At 47.6% G+C, this 21,189-nt stretch overlaps 1 pseudogene; it reads right to left on the bottom strand.

The window, feature by feature from the left end:
* Positions 1 to 492: 492 nt before the first annotated feature.
* LOC131808231 (small ribosomal subunit protein eS8-like) lies at positions 493 to 1,097 on the bottom strand (annotated as a pseudogene).
* Positions 1,098 to 21,189: the final 20,092 nt, after the last annotated feature.

Raw genomic sequence — 21,189 nt, 5'->3', positions numbered from 1 at the left:
GTAGCAAGTGAGCTACAGATATGTGAGAACGATCTGTGAATTAAAACATGTGTTCACTAATCATGGATTCAGGGACAGACAAAACTTGGAGTATACAGCTGTGTGTACTGAGCGAGGCCGGAGTCCCAGGGAGGACAAACATGGCAAATACAGAGGAGGAGGCAGAGAGTCATGTCACTACATGGCGGATTTCTGGGAACATGAGTCCTGGCTGACTGAGCAGCCAGTGAGCACCGCGTAGCACGCCAGGTCTGGGCGATGACCCGGTTCATGGGGCAAGGCCACCAAGGCCCTTGACCTCTTACCCCGAGGGACGCTGAGCCCCTCATGGCTCTTCCACTCTCCTCTGACACCCTTCCCACCTGAGGGACGCTGAGCCCCTCATGGCTCTTCCAGTCTCCTCTGACAACCTTCCCACCTTCCTTTCAGCACATTTTATTTTTTAACAATAAACACCTTCTTTACATGACCAAAGATGGAAGAGAGGAAGATTTATTGGCCTTTCCGGACTTTGATTTTCCTCGGATGGAACTCTAGCTCCTTGCCCTCTAGCACGTAGCCATCTGCTTGGCCACACTGGCCTGGCCTGGAAGCCAGGCATGCCAGAAGCTTGCCGTGCTGGAACCGCGCCTCCAGAAGACTGCTGATTTTGGCATTCTTTTTTCCTTTCATCATATTTCTTCTGAATTTTCTTTGATCGTTTTGTGTTTAAAATCTCTTCCTCCTCGGGAGTCAGCTTGGCCCCCTTCTTGCGGTGTCACGGGGCTCGCTCCACTGTGGGTACAGGGCGCTGTCAATAAGCACAATCCAGTTCTGAACCAGGGCGTTGGGGCCGACCAGCTCATTGCTGGATGCACTGCAGAGGTCAACAATCCTTGTTTTGTGCGTAGGACACTTGGAATCCCAGGAGACGTTCCCCATGTCCAGCCTCAAGGCCTGGTACTTTCTTAACTGCTTCCCCGAGCATGGACTGTGAGTACGCCAAGCTTAGCATCGGCAGCGGGGCGTCCCAGCCCATACTTGTGCTTCTTGTGGTAGGGATTTCTCTTGCCCTTGGCCTCGAAGCACCTCCACCAGCGGTCCCCGGAGATGCCCATCGCTCTCAGTGTCAGCCGCCAAAGAGCCTTTCATCACATTTCACTATCTGACTCTCCTCTATTGTTTTATCCTAATAATCTTTTTGTTCAGGAGTGCACACAAAGCACTCCCCTCTCCCCTGACTTCTCTGTCAGCCTGAAATTCCTGAGACCGAAACTTTTAAGATGCTTTTGCCTCCCTGCCAAACACACCCTCCCCCTGCAAAGACAAAGGGAGGCCAGAAGTCCAGCCACTCTGGGCCGACTCCCCGGGGGGTGACAAGCACCCCATCTCAAGAAGCACTGGAAAAGCCAGATCCCCTCTTCTCCTCCAATATTGCAAACCTGGAGCACTGAATAAGCAATCCTCTATTAGAGAAGAAAAAATCACATTCCTAGTGGCAGTCAGCAGGAGGTAGGGGCTCTTCCAGCTTAATGACTTGCAAATCAAAAGCATGAAAACCAGAATGCACCTTTTGAACCTCCTTCCCATTCAGCCTCGTTGTCCTCATCATTTTCTCCCATAGCGTTCCTGTTATTTTTGCTACCAGAGCAATAACCTTCCTTGTGCATTTTTAAAATGTGGGAGGAGGAGCTGTCCAGTGATCTCAAAGCATATGTTTTTGATTCTCATAAGATTATGGATACCAAAGGAATAAAAATGGAAATCACTACTGCCAAGATATGAAAGAAAGTTTGCATAGTAAAATAATTTAAACCTAACATTTGGACCCAATAAGGCAAATGGAACGTTTTTTCCATATTTTTGGAAAATGTGCATTTTCTTCACATTAAGTGGTACCAATAAAAAATAATGATTCTCACTCAGTTTATTTCTATAAATTAGATTGGCTTATAGTTTTCCAGGACATGGTTTTGTATCAAGCTATATGGCAAACACCTGGGCATAAAATACGCTCTGCTGTTTGCTTCCACGTGGGAGAAACAGGTCACCGTTCCTCTCTTCTAAATCTAGAGCAAAGGTCAGCTAAAGCCAGTTAATATGTTTAGTCCTCTCTAGCTGCCGAGAATGAGCGTTACATCAACAGCTTGCGGAGGTCCGAGAGCAAAGCCAGGAAGTTCCTCCCAGCTCCACCGTTTCCCGGTTAGAAACCCGGGGATGCCGCAATCCGTGCTGGTAAGCACATCTGACTCATCCTGGAATCAGATAAAGAAACACAGAAGCCCAAAGAACAAGAAAGGGCTCAAAAACACGCTTCGGTAGAATCCGCGTATGACCGCAGTTATCTAGGGGAGGTCTCTCGAACGAGAGCGTGCACCCGTAAATGCTAAGGAAACAGGGGGTGTTTGGGGATGAGGCGATGGGGAACGGGGAGAGAGAAAAGGAGAGGAGAGAAGAGATGGCAGAGAGCGAAGAGATGAAAGCAAGTTTTAGGTCTAGAGCTCATGTTGTCTAAAAACAAGAGTGTGAAGGCACAAGGAGTTTCTTCCCGCAGGGCCAAAGCTGCTGGAGACCCAAACTCAAGCAGAAATGCAGGGCTGAGCGCTGAGTTAGAGCCAGGAGCGAGGCTTCAGAGACCGGGAGGCTTCAAGCTCCGCCGCTCCTGGAACCTGCTGGATGCGAGCTCCAGCCGCTGAGAACCCCATTTTCTCACGATCGCATGTGACAAATTCCTTCCTTCCCCATCGCTCAGGCCTGTTGGAAAGCTCAAAGAGAGATGAATGCGAATGAACTGTGATCATTGTAAAATATTCCACACGTGGAGTGTGTGCGGTGGAAAGAGTGGAAGGTGGTGAATTATTTATTATTCTTTGGCTCGAGTGTCAGCTGTTCGTAAAGTCTTCATGTCCTCCAGCAGCTGAGGCACGATCCACTGAGATTTCAATAAAATTGCCTTGAATCCCTAGCCCACAAACAGTAGGAAACCAAGCATCCTTCCCAATACCCCAGAGGATTCGGAGGGGGCTGTTTTGTCCTCATTCCGGCCTAGCTCCAATTTCCCACTCTTGCTGGATTTCCAATCCCTTCTCCAATTTTTGTTTCCTGCAGGTGCTGGACTTTTTTTTTTTTGTTCATCACTGGGGCCAGCCCAAGTTCTGGCACTTCCCCCACAGTGCTACGGACTCTGGACTGGGCAGGGAGACTTTCACTGAGGACTTGAAGATATAGGGCAGTGTTGTTAGGGTAGTGTTATGTGTACTACAGATAGGGAAGCAAGTGACCTAAAAACTGAATGCCAGGGATTCCTTTGTTAACTGCCCCTGGCTCCTCTGGGCACTGGAAATACCTTGCTGGTCCTCTCTGCACAGAGAGCCCCACCCTACCACCACCCCAAGTGGACTTCTCTTCTCCTCTCTCATCTCCCATCAAGCTACCATCCCCCCAATTCTGTCACTCTTCTCCCGGCCCCCCTTGTCTGGATCTGGTGCAGGGGAATCAACCCAGGCTATACATTGGAATCTCTTAGAAGGGGGGGGAGGGTGTTTAAAAATAGTAATGCCCAGATCCCACCCCAGGCCAATTACATCAGAGGCCTTAGAGCTGAGGACATGCACAAATAGTTTTCCAAATCTCCTAATGTACAAGCAGGGTTGAAAACCACCTCCGATCTAAGGCACGTAAGCCATGTCCTGGGGCGAGCTCACCTTTTGTACTCAAAAAAGTCATCAAGGTATTTTGCTAAACAAAAGATAATTCTCTCCCTGAGAGAATTGCTGCCAATTTTTTAACTGAACATGATTTTTCCTGCCATAAATATTATCTTAAGAAATCGGCCAGCAATCCACACTTCACTTATCCCGGAGTCAGGATCTTTCCCCAACATGAGCATTTCTGGACGAGCCCCTGGCTCTCTCCATGCTGGCTCATTTTCCTGGGTCACAAAAGAGCAAGGCGGGCAGAGAAGAAATGAAGGAATCCACACAAAGAGGAATCTGGTTTCATTGTTGAGCAACTTTAGGGCAGGTAGAAAATCAAAACACAAATGGAAAGCTGACAGTATTTTGGAATCGTGTGTATAGAAACATTCTCAACCTTAGCAAGCAAAAAGAAGAGGCAGCCCCATGGCAGTGTTTTGTTTTAAAAACAAGCACAGAGATCCTTTACTCTGAATCTCTCAGAAAACTGAGATTCTGTGGAGCAGTTCCATATAGATCCCATCCTTTAGTTCTCCTACCACCCAGCGAAGGAGGGAAGCAGAGCAGGTGTTGTTATGCATTTTTCCAGAACACATGTTTCAGAATGTAAGTTCCAAAATGAACTTACACGCCGAGAGGGGGAGTGGGTCGGCCAATGCCACCCTGCTAGGACAAGGCAGAGCTGTTGCTTAAATTGTAGCCCTTGTCTTAGTTTGTTCGGCCGCTGTCACCCACAAACTAGGTGGCGTATACACAGAAACTCTGAGATCGGAACGGCAGCGTGTGAGTTCTGAGGACAGTCTCTCCCGTGTGGCAGACGGCCGCCTCCTCACATCTTCACGTGGCAGCAAGCAGGAAGGAGTAAGCCCTCCTGGGACTCGGTGAGGGCACTAATCCATGCATGGGGGGCCCCACCTCCATGACCTCATCGAATCCTAATTACTCCCCAAGGGCCCCACGTCCTAATCCATCACACTGGGGGAGAAGGGTTTCAACATAAGAATTTGGAGGGTAGGCCACAAACATTCAGTCCATACCTGTCTTCTGACTCCCATCAGGCACCCTTTCTGACCTCATCATGCCTCTTCCTTTGTGTCACCTTGTCACCAGCGAGTCGCTATGCCTGGGGTGTGTGTGCAGGTACACACACACACACACACACACACCCTGACCATCACAGGCTGGCAGGCCACATTCCATGTACGCAGGCCTCCTGAACAAGGGGTGATCAAGGAAGAACATGAGATGCCCAAGACCATCTATGCCTTCTGTTTCTGGGGTGGGAGACGAGAAAGCAAGCTTGGCACTTGTGACCCACTAACAGATCCCTTTTCTGCCCCTTTCTCCTTTTGTCCCCTGCTGTGTCCTCGTGCGCTCCCCTCTGAGATGCTGCAATTCTTCTCTCAGGACAGGAGCTGGTGTCAGGCCTGGCCTTTGTCTGAACAAGTCTATGTCACCAGTCCCTGAGGGGAAACATTTTAGATTCTGTCTTTGTTGGGAAAAAGAATGGTAACTCATAACCTTCTAGAATTAGGCCTAGCACAGAACCCCAGGGATGATGGTTAACTGACTGATCCTTGGATCTCAGAGCTAGAGGGGCTCAGTGAAGGTCATCTCCCGGACTTCAGACAGACAGGACACTGCCCTTCCCCCACCGGTGCACAAATCGGGCCCATGTCCTCCTCCTGATGAGTGCGCCAAGGCTTGTCCAGAAGCAGAGATGGCCCACTCTCCACTCACAAGGGAAACTGAGTCTCAGTCCCTTTAAAGCAGAGTTGTTTTCATGAAGGAAAGTGGTCTTGGGGCTGCTGGGTCAAAGAGGGGACTCTGAAGCATCGGTCTCCCTTCGAACTCCTGTGGAATGCTTGTGACCCTGAATAATTTCTACGAGGCCCTTCGGCTCCAAGCTCTGCAGACAATCTCAGGTGAGAGACAAGATGACGATGAGGTGTCCTAAAAATGCCTCTAAAAACCCATCACTTGACGGGACCTGTCTCACCACCTATTCCCAGGAACGTAATACAATCTCTCCCGCTCCAGCCTTCCACCCTTCCCCTTGTGCTCTCTGAAACGCAGGCCTGGGGACTGAACACATATGGGTCTAGTTGGTCGATCTGGTGTCCTCCAAGGCCGTAAATTCAGACGGTCACAAATCAGCCTCAGGGAAACTTCAGCCCCAGACACGCCTGTGCTCACGTCCAAGCCCTGGTGCCCAGGCTGAAATATGGCTGTGTGCGTGCCTTCCGTATCGCCGACCTGCTGGACATGCCTCCCTGTCAGAGATGCTTTACGGCGCGGCCTCGGGACCAGAACACAGTGGCCAGCTACCACCCCAGCTGCGGCGCCCCGAGGCTTTGATCTCCTGCTGCAAGCCCAGCGTCAGCAGGCCCGGCCAGGCATTCCCGCACAGGGGCCTGAAATGTGGCTTTCCTAAGCATCCCGGGGTAGCGGGGAGGGCTCTGGGTTCCTCCTGCACCCCAGCACAGCACTGTCAGTGCTGACGCTTTTCTTCCCCTGGTAACTCTTTGTGACATCCCATTGTCACCAGCTGCCCACAGAACACCCCTGGTCCTTCTCCTTCGCTGGTGCTGACAGCTGACACAGAGCCTGCTCACACTTCGCATGAAAATGCTCCTTCTTGGAGGCCCTTCTCCAAGAATCTGAGCTCGAATGCAGACAGGACATTAACTCAGCGCAAGTTTCAAACACAGTTTTCTGAGTCCTAGGAGGTACTCTGGCCTAGTCGGTCAGGAGCCAATTTACACCAGTCTCCAAAGTTGGTGCCATCGTAATGCTTCCCTGGTCCCAAGAGAAGTCCGAAGGCAAGACTCGTCTGGGAAAAGCACACAGCATGAGCCCGGAGCGCTCAAGCTGCCCCAGCAGGCCTTTGTAACCTCGAGTGTGTGGCAAATTCACAGTAGAGCTTGGAAAGAGCAAGACCGGTGCCTGGGTCCCCTTCCCAAACACAGACACTGAGTGTCTGAGGTCCACGGATTTTCAGAGCTCTCAAAGGTGCTTCTCCATGTGCAGCCGAGGCTAACAACTGAGTGAGGACAGTGGCACTTTTCCCCAAAGTTTATCTTTAAAGCATCCCCCAGCTGGGTGAGGAGAGTTTGGGAGGTACCCCAACACTCTAATTACCTTTCCAGCACCCCCTCATTCATGCCCTACCATTTACTGGGCACTTGCATTGTGGGAGGCCCTGTGAGTTAGCCCTAACCTCGCTTCTTCAGAGAACCAGAACCAGCAGGATACTTGTATATATAAATATATATACATTGAGAGAGAGAGAGATTTACTATCAGAAATTGGGTCACATGATTACAGAGACAGAGGCCCCCTGAGATCTGCAGTCAGCAGGCTGGAGACTCAGGAGAGCTGCCGGCGTACAAAGTTCCAGTCTAAGTCCAAGTCCAAAGGCAGGAGAAGACTGATGTCTCAGCTTAAAGACAGGCAGAGAAAGCAAGTTCTCTGTTCTCAGTCTTCTGTTCTTTTCAGGTCTCCCAGGGACTGGATGAAGCCATCCCATACTCCAGAGGACAATCTGCTTTCCTCAGCCTATGAATTAAAATGTTAATCTCATCAAACAACACCCTCGCAGATGTTTAATCAAATATCTGGGCACCTCGTGACCCAGTCAAGTTGACACACAAAATTAACTGCCACACTGCTGTTCTAGGCGCTACAGCGAATATTAAAAGGATCTGGATTCCTGCCCTCAAGGAGCTGCCGGTCTCATGACAATGAAAGACACGTGTGGACAGCTGGTCTCCACAGCGTAGTGAAGCCACACAGAGAGGACAGCGGGGGCTCAGAGGAGAAACGTCAGAGCCAAGATGGTCGCCAAAGTCCTCCTGGAGAAACTGGTATTAAGCTGGGCTGAGAGGCTATTATTGGTTGAATTGCGTCTAATGAAAGCTATGTTAAAGTTCTAACTCCCAGTAATATGAGCAGAATGTGATCTTATTTGGGAATAGGGTGGTTGCAGATGTCACTAGCAAAGATGGGGTCATGCTAAAGTAGAGTGAGCGCTTAATCTGATATGACTGATGTCCTTATAAGAAGAGGAGAGAGACACAGAGAGACGCCTTCACCAGAAGCTCAAGAGACGAGCGGACGGATCATTTTCTCCCTCAGAGCCCTCAGAGGATTGAACCGTGCCGACACCCTGATGTCAGACTGCTGGCCTCCAGAGCCGTGAGAGAGGACAATTCTCTTGCTCTGAGCCACCCGGCGGGCGGTCCTTCGTTACGGCAGCCCTAGCCAACGAAGAGGCTAGGACAAGCGGGGTGGGGAGGGCGACCCAGGAGAAGCAGAGGTGGCAATGAATAGTGCTTGGGAAGGACAAGGACTAACGCAGCTCAAACAATGAATTTCAGAGAAGTAAGAAACGATAGAAGACAGGAATCCAGGCTGCCACCAAGCACCTTGTTCCCCAGCCATGCCACGGTGCTGCCCAGGGTTGAGGGAAACGTCTCACCCCTCCACCCACGTAATATAACTGGGTGCTCCCTTCCTCTCTCTTACCTTCTCCCCCTCCCTGGGCACAGTGACTGTGAGGGTGGGCATGTGACCCAAACATCCTTCTTGGCCACAGGAATGGGTCCATGGATGGGCACGGAGCCAAGGCAAGCCAATTAGAGCCTTTCCCTGGGACTTTTTATTTTTACTATTATTAAAACTTGTAGAAAAGAGCCCTTTTCTCTCTGCTCACAGGCCTGTGAAACGTGAACTTGAAGCTGCCCTCAGCCACATCCTTGTAATGCAAATAAATAAGGAGATGAAACGACCCTTCTATCACTCTTGCCCTTGGTTCTAGACACCAAGGTTTTTGGAGCTACATCTGGATTTTTACTCCTTTCCAGTTCTTCGATCAATTCTATGAACTACCCACAACAACCTCGTCCTCACACTTTAAAAACAAAAATAACTTTGTTTTTAAACTGACTTAAATGGATTTCTGCCACTCGCTACCAAGGGAGCCCCAACTAGGACATAATGGGAGAACGCATATTGCCCACATCCTGAAGAGCTTTGATGCCAGGCTGCAGGGTGTATTTTTAACCCCATTAGCTAGAGATTATTAACTGGAGTCTATAGAATCTGGCTTCGGGGTTCCCCATGAAACTCCAGAAAATATGTAGAAAATGCACACAAATGTGCAGCCGCCCGGGAAAAGGCAGCATGAATGCCAACACGTTCCCAGTAGCAGAGTCCTTGACCACCCCCGAAAAGATTCAGAGCCACTGACATGCGCGACAAGAAGCCATAACAGACCTAAAAATCACAGAACCCATTATCCTCCACGAACAATTCCTAAGCACCTCAGACAGACAGCCATCTCGTCAACAAACACGCTGTCCATGCAGGGTCAAGAGCTGTTGGGGAAGTGAAGATACATGTGACATCATTTTATCAAGGAGTTCCGTCACCTTGGGAGGGGGATGGGCATCCAAAAATTTCAACAGAAAGTGAGAGAGCCTAAACAACGCAATGACGATGCAGACCGGAATGCCTAGAACATTTTCCACAGCCCTGAAGGAGCAGTCATGTTGTGACCTTCAGACTAGACCGGCAGCATCAGCATCTCCTGGACACATATTAGAAACACAGATTTCAAGCGTCACCCCAGACTTTCTGAATCCCAGTGGGCAAGATCCCCCAGTGGAGGTGTATGCGAATTCGTGTGAGCTGCACTCCCCCGGGTAGTTCTCAGTGTAGTGTAAATATGATCCGCCCGGGAGGAAAACGCGCCCAGAAGAGACAGAAGCAGGGACCACATGCCCAGGTTACCATGGGCCTGCCGCCATGCGGATCAAGCTGCATTTCCAGCAACAGGGGACGTGTACAGGGACATGAGCGGCTGGGAGCACAGGAGGCCGTGGGCCACAGTGTGTTAACCCAAGCCTAGAAGTGGCCTTCGGTCCTGCTCGATGCTGCGCCTGCACTAGATGGTCTCCCTGAGCGGCCAGAGCGATACCAGCAGACTTCACACGCATCGGCACACTCAGAGGGGATAAGCTAACATCTGGGGAGCACGGCCTGTTTATTCTGCTGGTTTGTGGAACAAAGAAGCACAAGAAGGCTCTTGGAGTGCCCAAGCATCAGCCCAACACAGAGCCGGCGGGGCAGGGGCCTTCCCAGAGGGCAGCAGCCCCATCACTAGGCTTCGGAGGACCCCAACAGACAGACACACAGACAGACAGCAGAGCTGAAATGCTAGGGCACCAGGAACTCAGGGTCTAGGGACTAGTAATATCAATTAAGCCAAAAGGATTCCCTGGTTCACTTAGGTTTAGAAATGCCACACGAAGCAAAGTTAAATGTGTTCTTTAACACAGAGAGCACCTCTGACCCACAGCGAGGGCTGTGAATCTTCAAGAGGAAGGTAGAGTAGGTTTTCATTCCCAGGCACCAATCACAGAACACTTGCCATCTGTGTAAGGCAGCCGGGGCCGCCAGGACCAAGGACCACAGGCAGGGCGACCTAAAAAGCAGCAATCGATTTCTCACCATCCTGGAGCCTGGGAAGTCTAAGATCAAGGTGCCAGCTGACAGGCATTCTGGTAAGGGCTCTCTTCCTGGCTGGCTGACTTCTGCCTCCCAGGGCAGGAAGAAAGCAAACAGCACGTGCCTTTTCTTCTAAGGGTACAAATATTATCAAGAAAGCCCCCCACTCATGACGTCACCTAACCCTTCCAAAGTCCCACCTCCCGATACCATCACATGGGAGGTGAGAGCTTCAGTACACGAATGGAGGGAGGGTGGGTAGTCCACTCAGTTCCTAGCACTATCCTGCCATAGACAGGAAGACTTCAGAGCAGACTCGAAAATACCAGCAAAGATGGACATGACAGAGATCCCTCTGGGGAAAGAAGACAGTCGGGAATGCATGCAGTAGGAGTTCTAAGGGTTTTCTGTCCTGGGCAATAGAGCTATTAAAGGATGCAAGTTGTTTGCAGCAAACATTGCATATGTGCTGAGAAGTTCCCTGTAATAACGACCATGGCCATTTCTGCGAACTCAGTATGAGCTGGAGGCCCGTTATGAGCCAGACTTCCTTTACATTGTCACATGTCGTGCTCCGAACTACTGTGTAAGGAAGCTACTGTGCTCGTCCCCATGTTCAGATGATGAGACCAGGGCTTTAAAAAGTCAATTAGCTGCCTTAAGTCTTAGAGCTAGCTAGTGGCAAAGCTACCTGAGAGCCCTCTGATTTCAGGCACCTGCTAAAATGCTATAAAAATTCTTCATTCCTTGGCACATGAGAAACATGCCCAGGACCTACGCTTAGACTCACAGGTCACCTTTCGGGTGGGGGTCGCTCCCGGTGACTCTGGAGAAGACACATACAGAACAAAGCCAAGCTTCATGTGCGGGATCCATCGCCCCTTTATTTTCATGTTTTAGGTTTAGTATCTCTGTCTTGTCACTGTATTTTCATATACTGTTTCTTCAAACTCACCCTATGGTATATTTTAAAACTAGGCAATTCGGGAACAATGATAGACATGGAGCTTACGTGATGTGCTGACACTAATGCCCACCCTTCTAACCCTGGGGTTAGCTATTCACTTGGTAAAATGAGTAGCTTCTGGCCTTCACACATCCTATCTGTCAAGCCAGTATTTTTATATTTACAAATTTCAAAGAGGAAAATAACTTGTCACTCTCAATCAACAAACCTGGCTTTTTGCAAAGGAACTGCTAAAAAGTTTCCCTCTGCGTAAAACCATTCCAAGGACTTGACTCAAGCAAAGAGGGCAACGGACTTGGTCATGAATGAATCCACGGTTTTCTAGGAATGTTTTCCTCTGAGCGTAAGAATCCCCTGCCCAGGGGTGCCCGGGTGGCTCAGTGGGTTAAAGCCTCTGCCTTCGGCTCAGGTCATGATCCTGGGGTCCAGGGATCGAGCCCCGCATCAGGCTCTCTGCTCGGCAGGGAGCCTGCTTCCTCCTCTCTCTCTGCCTGCCTCTCTGCCTACTTGTAACCTCTGTCTATCAAATAAATAAAGAAAATCTTAAAAAAAAAAAAAAAAGAAAAAAAGAATCGCCTGCCCATAGACCACCTTCATTCTCAGCAGAAGGAGAAAAATTGTAAAAAAGCTGCAATGTTAGGATTTTTCAGATGCAAGAGTGAATAGCTAAAAATAGATCTGGCTTGAGGGCAGGACCTGGAACCGCCACCATCCACACAGCACTCCCCGCGAGGGGCAGCACCACCGCTCTTCAGTCCTGAAAGTCAGGATTCCGCCAGTGACGGGTGTCCTGGTGACATCTGCGTACCAGCCCCAGTTCCAACTCCTGGGGAATGCCCAACCTGCTTACATCATTCACTCCAAGGCAGCTCCACAGTTTTGATCAGAAGATCCTCAAAATAAGAAGCTTTAACCTACACTGTCCCAGACAGATGGAAATGCATTCTCTCGTTCAAGTTCTTTTTAAAAGTGTACATGACACTGGACAGTACCCAGTGTCAGTGTCTAGAGCCATAAGTCCTTCATCTCTGGCCTAAATTTCATCTACTTCTATTGAAATAAAAGACCAGATTTCTCCTATATTCTGGGTCACAAAATTTCTGTTCGGCAAAAGTAATTTAATTGCTTTCCAATCTGCTCTTTTATTTTGTTTTTACTATTAATTTTAAAATTATTAGTTATCTTAAACATGTGCAAAGGCGTATAACAATAATAAAACAGCAGCCTGCGTACCCACTGCCTAGATTTAATGCATGCTCCCACACGGCCATTTCTGCTAAGACAGAGAGAGCAGTTGTTCTTAGAAGATACGAAGCACTACAGGTATGGTCAGTCACCTGCCTATGCTCAGTCCCCTGCCTTTTGTTCTCTGCGGAGGTAACAGCACTAGGAACTGGTGCATCTAGCTCTCATGCAGGCTCATGCAGGTTTTTATATGTCTACTACATATGTATATCCACATAGTAATGCCAAGCTATCTCCTTGAACTCTTAAATGTGTGTCAGTGGTTTCATACTGAGTTCATCCTTTTAAAAATCGCTTTCTTGGGGCACGTGGGTGGCTCAGTCGTTAAGCATCTGCCTTCAGCTCGGGTCATGATCCCAGGGTCCTGGGATTGAGCCCCACATCGGGTTCCCTGCTGGGCAGGAGGCCTGCTTCTCCCTCTCCCACTCTCTCACTGTGTCTCTCTCTGTCAAGTAAATAAAATCCTTTAAAAAAAATCGCTTTCTTTTCTTCAACCAAGATTTAAAAAAAAAAAAAAAGATTTTATTTAGTTAACAGAGAGAGAGAGAGACAGCACAAGTAGGCAGAGAAGCAGGCAGAGAAGCAGGCAGAGAGAGGGGGAAGCAGACTCTCCGCTGAGCAAGATCATGACCTGAGCTGAAGGCAGAGGCTTAACCTACTGAGCCACCCAGGCGTCCCTCAACCAAGCTTTTTAAGATGATGGGTAATTAACATATAGACAATGCTACTGTGAAGACTCTTGCTAAGGCTTCCTATACACAAACAGGAAACTTTCTTTAGGGCCTACATATCTAGAAGTGTTTGTCCCAACGTCCGGCTTCACCAGCATAAATTTTTATACTTTACTGGACATTTATGTTTTCCTTTTTGTGACTTGTCACATAAAAATCTTTGACTGCTTTGCATATTGGCCTACTTTCCTCTTCATTATGATTTGTAGGGAATTTTATATGCTTCAGAGACCGATCCTTTATCAGTGTATATGCTAAAAATATCTTCTATTCTGTGGCTTATCTTTTCACTTTGGCTTTGATTGCTTTTGTCATGCAGAAGTTTATCAGTCATTTGGTTTATGGTTTGATTTTTCTGTGTTTTGTTCAAGTAGTGCTTCCCTTTCCTGGGGTCATAAGTATATCCTCCTGGTCAACCTCACCTAGCCTACATGGTCCTAGTATCTACCATCTTTTCTCTTCTATACTTTTAAAAGTATCATAAAGATGATTTATTGCTATCATAAAAGAAACAGATGATTATTACAGAGGATCTAGGAAAAGCAGAAAGAAAACAAATCAGTACATCATTAGGGTCACTTTTAAAGTAACATTGATGCATATGACATCGACTTCCTCTGAACTTCGATCTCCTCATCTGTAAGATACGAACAAGGACGCCCATATTGCGTTATTATGGCCCCATTTTATATCAAATTTCATATGCCAAGCCTATAACTGGCAAAATCTTTCCTTAAAGAATCCCGTGAGCCCTTGTCTACCAGGGTGCAAAGTTCCTGGAGAAAAGTAAAACAGAGCCATGGACATGCTTGTTGGTTCGAGTCCGAGTTACGGGCAGGATCCCAGGAAAGACAAATTCTGTGCAGTCAGTAAGGCTGCTACCATGTCAGGGCATAACTATCCTAGGGGTTGTTCCTATAATCACGAGACCCCTCCATTTATAAAAGCACACTACAGAGACAGTACCTAAAACGGCATGGAAACTAGCTGGAGAATAAAAGCCACCAGCTGACCTCATCCTCAGTACCTCCCTGCTCAAAGGAGTCAATTAGCAAAAGGGAAAACAATGGACTTTTTTGGAATTATATAATTCCATTGTATTTTTGCCAGGTATCAGATTTCACGACTCACTGCCATGTGCCACATCATGAAAGAACTTATTGTTACATACACAAAACAAGAACAAGCTCACAACGCTGCAAAAAGTAGAATTCCACATTCTTTGTCTCATTGCAGTTGAAATCTTCAGGTTAACAGGCAATTACATTCACAAAACCTGTCGTGCTCCGAACGAACATGGCTCATGTTGAGATGGCTCTCGCCTAAAGAAAGACTATTTTTAGGAAGCTTGGCAAAGAAAATTCAAGTTTTCAGCCCAAGCATGCACTGCCAAATAACTAACTCCACCAAACTCTTTATTACCAAAAGAAAAAAGAAAAAAAAAAAGGCAACAAAATAATGAAATCTTTCTTTTGACCATTTTGGGGAATTCTCTTCCCACGTCTAACTACCCTTCAGCTTTCAGAATTTCCTTCACAGAATTGTGCATATACCTTCCCTGCAGAACGGTAGTATTTGAAAGTCAAGCTGGAAGTCGTCTGATTAGAATCGCTTGTCTTTCCATGTCTTGGAGGAATCATGGAGCCTTTCTGTTTAAAGTGAGAATGTGACTAGAGCAGGACCAGTTCCATTTTCAAGGACTCCAGGGCTGTGGACCTCAGATGAAGAATTCCAAACCATTGTCAGAAACAGTAAAAATCCTTTAAAACATAAAAACTGAACCCCAAATGTACTCTTTATAGTTACACAAATCCAAATTATTTCATTTTCTACTAAAAACTGAGCTTCTGACAAAATATGTATGTGTTGGACCAGGATTCTCCCCCTTGGAGACAATGGAGTAAGTGTCTGAAGATACAGGCTCTGGACTTGGCATTGAGACTTCTCTGAGCAGCAGTTCCCTGGAGGTTAGATGAGCTCTTTTTTTTTTTAACATGGACCACTGACTCCTGATTGGTCCCCCTATCTGCAATTTCTCACCTCTTCTCATCCACCCTTGACACGAGTGGGTCTCAGAGGGGCCCCAGACCAGCAGCATCAGTACCACCCGAGACCCTGTGAGAAATGCAAACTCTTGGGCCCCCGCTCTAGACCTACTAAGTCATGAACTCCAGTGAGGGTCTCAGCATCTGTGTTTTAAGAAGCCCTTCAGGTGGGATGCCTGAGTGGCTCAATCAGTTGAGCATTTGGCTCTTGATCTCAGCTCAGGTCTTGATCTTGGGTAATGAATTCAAGACCCATACTGGACTCCACACTGGGGAAGGAGCCTACTTAAAAAAAAAAAAAAAAAAAAAAGACAAGAAGGAGGAGAAAGAGGAGGAGGCAGAGGAGGAGGAAGAGGAGAAGAACAACAACAACAACTATTCCTTCAAGGGATGCTCACGCACACTAACACAGGAGAGCCACCGGCCTGCGCTGAATCCTCGTAGTGTGGGTCAAAGCTCCTCAACACAGCTCTGAAAAACTGTCATGACCAACCTCCTTCAGCCTCCAGGTTCATCCTCAGATTCCCTCCATCCCGACTCCACTCCTGCAGTGGACCACACTACAGAGCAATGCTGACTTACTGAGGTGCCACCTCACCCACGAAGCTTTTCCTTCCCCTATTCCCATCCAGTTAATCACCCTTTGTCTTCTGGTTTTATCCCATGTCCCATGTTTAAAAGCACTCTATGAAGGGGTTGGAGACCTTGATCTACCCCGCTAGCCCAGGAGGTCTTTGGAAACATACAGTCGTTCACATTTCCTTTCATCAACGATTATTGAGCACATGGCACCCAGGTGAGCACCTAGGATATAATGGACCCAGGTGAGCACCTAGGATTTAATTTTTTATTTGAGTGTCACTGACACACAATGTCACATTTGTTTCAGGTGTACAACATAGTGACTCAACAACAGTTTGAACGTTGTGCTGTGCTCACCACAGTGTAGCTGCCATCTGACTGGGAGCCTTCAACCCATCCCCCACCCTCCTCTCCTCAGGCAGCCATCAGTTTGCTCTCTGTGTCTACAGGTCCGATTCTGCTTTTTTGTTGTTTATTCATTTGTTTTATTTTGGTTTTTTTAAGATTCCATATGTGAGTGAAATCATATGGCATTTGTCCATCTGACTTATTTCACTTAGCATAATATCATCAAGGTCTACCCATGATGTTGTCCATGAATTGTATTAATGTTGTCAGTGGGTTGAATTCCCAGCTGTGATACTGTGCTACAGTTACACAGGATGTCACCCATGGGGCAAGGTAGGTGAGGGGCATATGGGATATTTCCCTATTATTCCTACAACTGCATATGAATCTACAATTATCTCAAAATAGGAGTGCCCCGGTGGCTCAGTCAGTTGAGCATCTGACTCTTGATTTAGGCTCAGGTCATGATCCCAGGGCTGTGAGAACATTGGGCTCTGTGCTGAGTGTGGGGCCTGCTTAAGATCCTCTCTTTCCCTCTGCCCCTTGCCACGCTCTCTCTAAAAATAAGAAGTTAAAAAAAATTTATCTTAAACAAAAACTTTTTTTAAAAAGGTCTTGGATCTTTCAAGAGAAGTTAATTTGCCATGCAGTCACTATATAAGACTTTTAATTCCACTAAAGCACTTGATTTTTTAAATTTTTATTTATTTATTTGTAAGACAGAGAGAGAGAGAGAGAGAGAGAGAGAGAGCGTGTGCACACAAGCAAGGGGAACAGCAGGCAGAGGAAGAAAAAGGCTCCCTGCTGAGCACGGAGCCCAATGCGGGATTCGATCCCGATTCCAGGACCCTGGGATTATGACCTGAGCCAATGGCAGACACTTAACCAACGGGGCCACCCAGGTGTCCCTCCACTAATACACTTATAAATGTTATTATGAGCACATATATGAGACGGACATATGGATGTAAACTTTTTGTGGTGATCATTTCACAATAGAGGGAAGCCAGGGTCATTACACTGTATACCTAGAAATATACCCGAAGTGCATATACCAGTTCTAACTCAATAAAACTGAAAAAGGGAAAAATGAGAACCAAGAAACTAGAGCTTAGTATCTACTCCAACCTCTCCAGAATCCTTCGGGTGTCTTTCAAGACTCTCCGTGATCTGACCTTCACCTATTTACCCATAATTATGCTCCCTTCTCTCCTATATGGTCTGTCTGGTCCTCGCTGGCCTTTTCCTGTCTCTTCTGCCCAGCCACATTATATTCTTCTTTCAAAGCCCAGAGCAGATCCCATGATAACCAGCAAACCATTCCCAACAATCTAAGCCTCTCTGTTTATCATTAGTACTTGTCAACCATGTCATTCCGTCAGCTATTACCTTGTATTATGAATTCTCATGTATGCATTTCAGTTTTATATCCCCGACTAGATTTCAAATATATCTCAAGGATGACAAGGCCTGATTCTCCCTCCTTCCTGAAGGCAGGTAGAGCAGAATGATTGAGAACAGGGACTCCGGAGTCAGAAAGCCTGTGTTCTAATCCTAGCTCAAAAGAGGCAACACTGTGGTCCCAAAGTTCTCTACATTTAAACACTGTGGAATCATACAATACAGGGTTCGTCTTTTTTGCCTCGGTTTCCCCAAGGATACCCTCATGTTACTCTCCCTGCCACGACCTGGTATGATAAGGGATGATCCGGAGAGATCCCTGGCTGAGTATCCTCAAAGACAGTGGCCACAGAGGTAAAATAAACACATGGGTGTGATTCTTAAGTCCCCCTTAGGTGTAAAAATTGTCCCATGAGAAGCGGCGCCTTCCCTGAAGCTGCAAAATGAATGTGGTGAGCACAAGTGAGTATCCAGTCTTCAAACCCAAAGCTATAAAAATGTTCCGCATCTTTATTCGAATAGAGGAAACAAGCAGTTTGCTTTTAAATATTTATCTTGACTTTCCTTAGCAAACCAGACGTCTGAAAACAGCCCATGACGTTTAGCTTCTCAAAGCATTTGGCTTGACTGGTTCATCCGTTTCGAGAAAGCAAAGAGAAAAATCTCGCCAGTGATATTCTCGGATTGGCTAAAATCTGATGAGAGCTTCCGAAAGAACGTGTGCTCAGGCGGGGGGTCTGCGGCTGCTCTCTTCCCTCTCCCCACGAGAGATGTCCCGGAAGCTGGTCCCAGGGGGCCAAGAGAGGCTGTGGATGGTGCGGGGGGGGGGGGGGGGGGCGGGCAGGAACTCTAGTCTTGGGCGCACAGTTGAGGACACGGGCACCCCGTGAGAACTGCTGACACTCGTGTGGTGTTCTCCACCTCCCAGTTGCTTCCTTAGCCCCTCAGAGGTGCCAGTTTGAGCCCTTGAGTGGACAGGAGATGCCTCTTTGGTGTGCCCCAGTTGGAAGGTCTGATCAGGCACGGCCGGGGCTGGGAGCAGCTTTCCACAGGAAGTCCGCTCTGCTTCAGTGCTAGAAATCAGTGTGACGTCTGGCTTAGCCAAGTGTCCCTGCAGGACCCCACTGGGAAATCGCTGGAGTTTTATGAGGTTAGCTGCAGTTTTTGTGTAAACAAAATAACGTTTTATGATGGGAAACCTAGCCCTTTGCTTTTTATGTAAAAGCATCGATTAAGGCTTTTTTAATGTTTGAGATGTAAAGAAGTGTGAAAAACTAATGTTGTTTCAGAAATGGTCCAAGGAAAAAGATAATGCAGTAGCTACAAGTTTAATGACCTTTCTCATAAAATTATGTAGGGGATTTGTGATAAGGGTGGCAATAAAAATGGTTTTGTTGCCTCTAATTTTCCCAGCTGTGGATTAAATGTTTTCTAATGGAGAATACCATTACTGTCTATATTCATTATTTATTCCAGCATGGATTAAATATATTTCCAAGACAAATATCGATAAATCCTAGATTCTTTAATTAAAATCCTTTCAACAGCAAAGTTCCTTTATTTTTGTGATTCTTTTCACTGGGGAGGGGGTATTACCAACATCACCTTTTATGAAAGACAATTTCAGTAACAACCGAATTCAAACAGTGGTTACGTGTCATTATACCTTGGTTGGTATCCACAGAATGAACACCAAGAGTGAACCCTAATGTAAAGCACAGACTCTGGGTGACAATGGCACGTCAGTGTATGTTCGCCAATTACAACACACGTACCACTTCAGAGGGAGATGCTGACAGTGGGAGATGGTGGGAGAACCCGAGGGCTATATGGGAAATCTCTACATTTTCTGCTCAATGTTGATGGGAACATAAAATTGCTCAGAAAAAATACAGAGTCTATGAAAATATTCTCTGGAGGGTGCGTCTGTGTGTGGTGTGTGTGTGTGTGTGTGTATCTGTGTCTGTTTCACCCAGTCACAATGTGTTAGAAATCTTTCTAAAATGCACTGGTTCTAGCGCTGACAGTGGCGACTCCCATACTTGCTTGGGCACAAGACACTCGCTTCCCTAGTCCCACAGACAAGAGTAGAGAGAGACTGGCCTGACCGTGAACGTCCCCACGGCACACCCTAGAAATAGCCTTCTGGACTACATCTTTGGCACGAGAGTACAAAGCTGCTGTTTGCCTTTTTCTTATAAAATTGAGGCGGGAGGGTAAAAGGAGAAACCCAACAAGGACCTTTTCTAAGGACTGCACCTCACATAATCAAGGCCAGACCCTAGCCAAGGTTAATCTCATGTGATCGCATGTGCCCATTAACAAATTAACCAGCTTTTGTCCTCAGGTCTTCGTAAGAGAACACAAAATCCTGAAGGTCAGAGCTATTACTGGGATTTCCAGAACATTTCTTGTCTGAGGCCCCTGAGCACATCAGGGCAGAATGGGATTGCCTGCTATACTCTGGGCAGCACGGGTCAGTGGAGAAAATCATGTGCCAAGGTGGAGGTGCCCAGCAGGGGAGGACATCGCACAAAAACAAACAAACAAACAAACAAACAAACAAAAAAACGCCTATCTCTTCCCTAGTGGGTAGAGAGCAGAGGGAGAATCGAGGACAAGGTCACCTCGGGATGGGCCCTGCTGTGGCCGCTCAGCCCCCACCCTCCCTACAAACACACTGGCAAGCACCCTCTTTCCCTGACTCATGCCTTCCCAAGACACAATCAGGGGACATCAGAGCAGTGCGGCGATGTTCCACCAGCAATGCGGGAAGGCACGTCGTCATCCCCTCATCCGCTTTCCTGGGGGCCAGTCCTCTGAGCTGGGCTGCGGAAACGCACGTGCTCCATCCGCTTATGGCCTGTATTTGCACAGCAGCCCCCTTGGGAGAAGCAGAAACAAAGCAGACGCATGTCCCCAGGTGCGGGTTGCCTGCCTGGACAGTCAGCCCCAGTCTTTCACCAGGGGGCAGTCCTCGTGCTCTGGCGGAACTCAGCTGCCTCCCGTCTGCCCCCTACTGCCCTGCCCTCGACCCCAGGGCTGACCTGCAGAGACCACACTTATTAAAGGAGAGAGGTCACTTACCCCTGTTCTTGCTGAAGTTGGCTCATTATGGGCTGAAACTGCTGAATTACATGTGGTGTTTTACGAGACCATCAAGTGTCGAGGAGTGACGCCGCGAAGGGTGCCGTGCAGACTCTGACCCCGGCCACAAAGGGGGCCCCTGGAGCCCTGCTGGTGAGGGCCCTCCTGCTGCTAACCAGGGTGCCCGCATTCACAGCCACGTATGAGACTGGGTGTTCGCACTGTGGGCTCCCCAGATCTCACCCACCCTCCCCCACCCCCGACCAGGAGAACAATTCAATTTCTATATCCTTCATTTTTTGTATTCATTAACGGAAGATCACTTCCCTAGAAAAATCCACCCTGAAAAACTTAAATTGTATTTTTTAAGTGAAAGATGGGCTCCAAATAAAAGACAGGGGTCGGGAGAGAGACAGAGACAGAGAGAGACAGAGACAGAGAGATTCCTTCTTACATGTCAGGCTAAGAGTAAGATCTGGGACTTCCAGATAGGTATGGCTCTTAGAAACTGATTAATTTTTAGATCTTAAAAAGCCATACAGTCTCTTTAAAGAGCAATGAGAGCCTGATTCAAGTTGTTAAATTTTATGTTGTGTGTA

This window comes from Mustela lutreola, chromosome 9 (assembly GCF_030435805.1).
Source record: "Mustela lutreola isolate mMusLut2 chromosome 9, mMusLut2.pri, whole genome shotgun sequence".
NCBI lineage: Eukaryota > Metazoa > Chordata > Mammalia > Carnivora > Mustelidae > Mustela > Mustela lutreola.
Note: the sequence above shows the minus strand (reverse complement) of the source record. Positions and strands in the feature narration are given on the sequence as shown.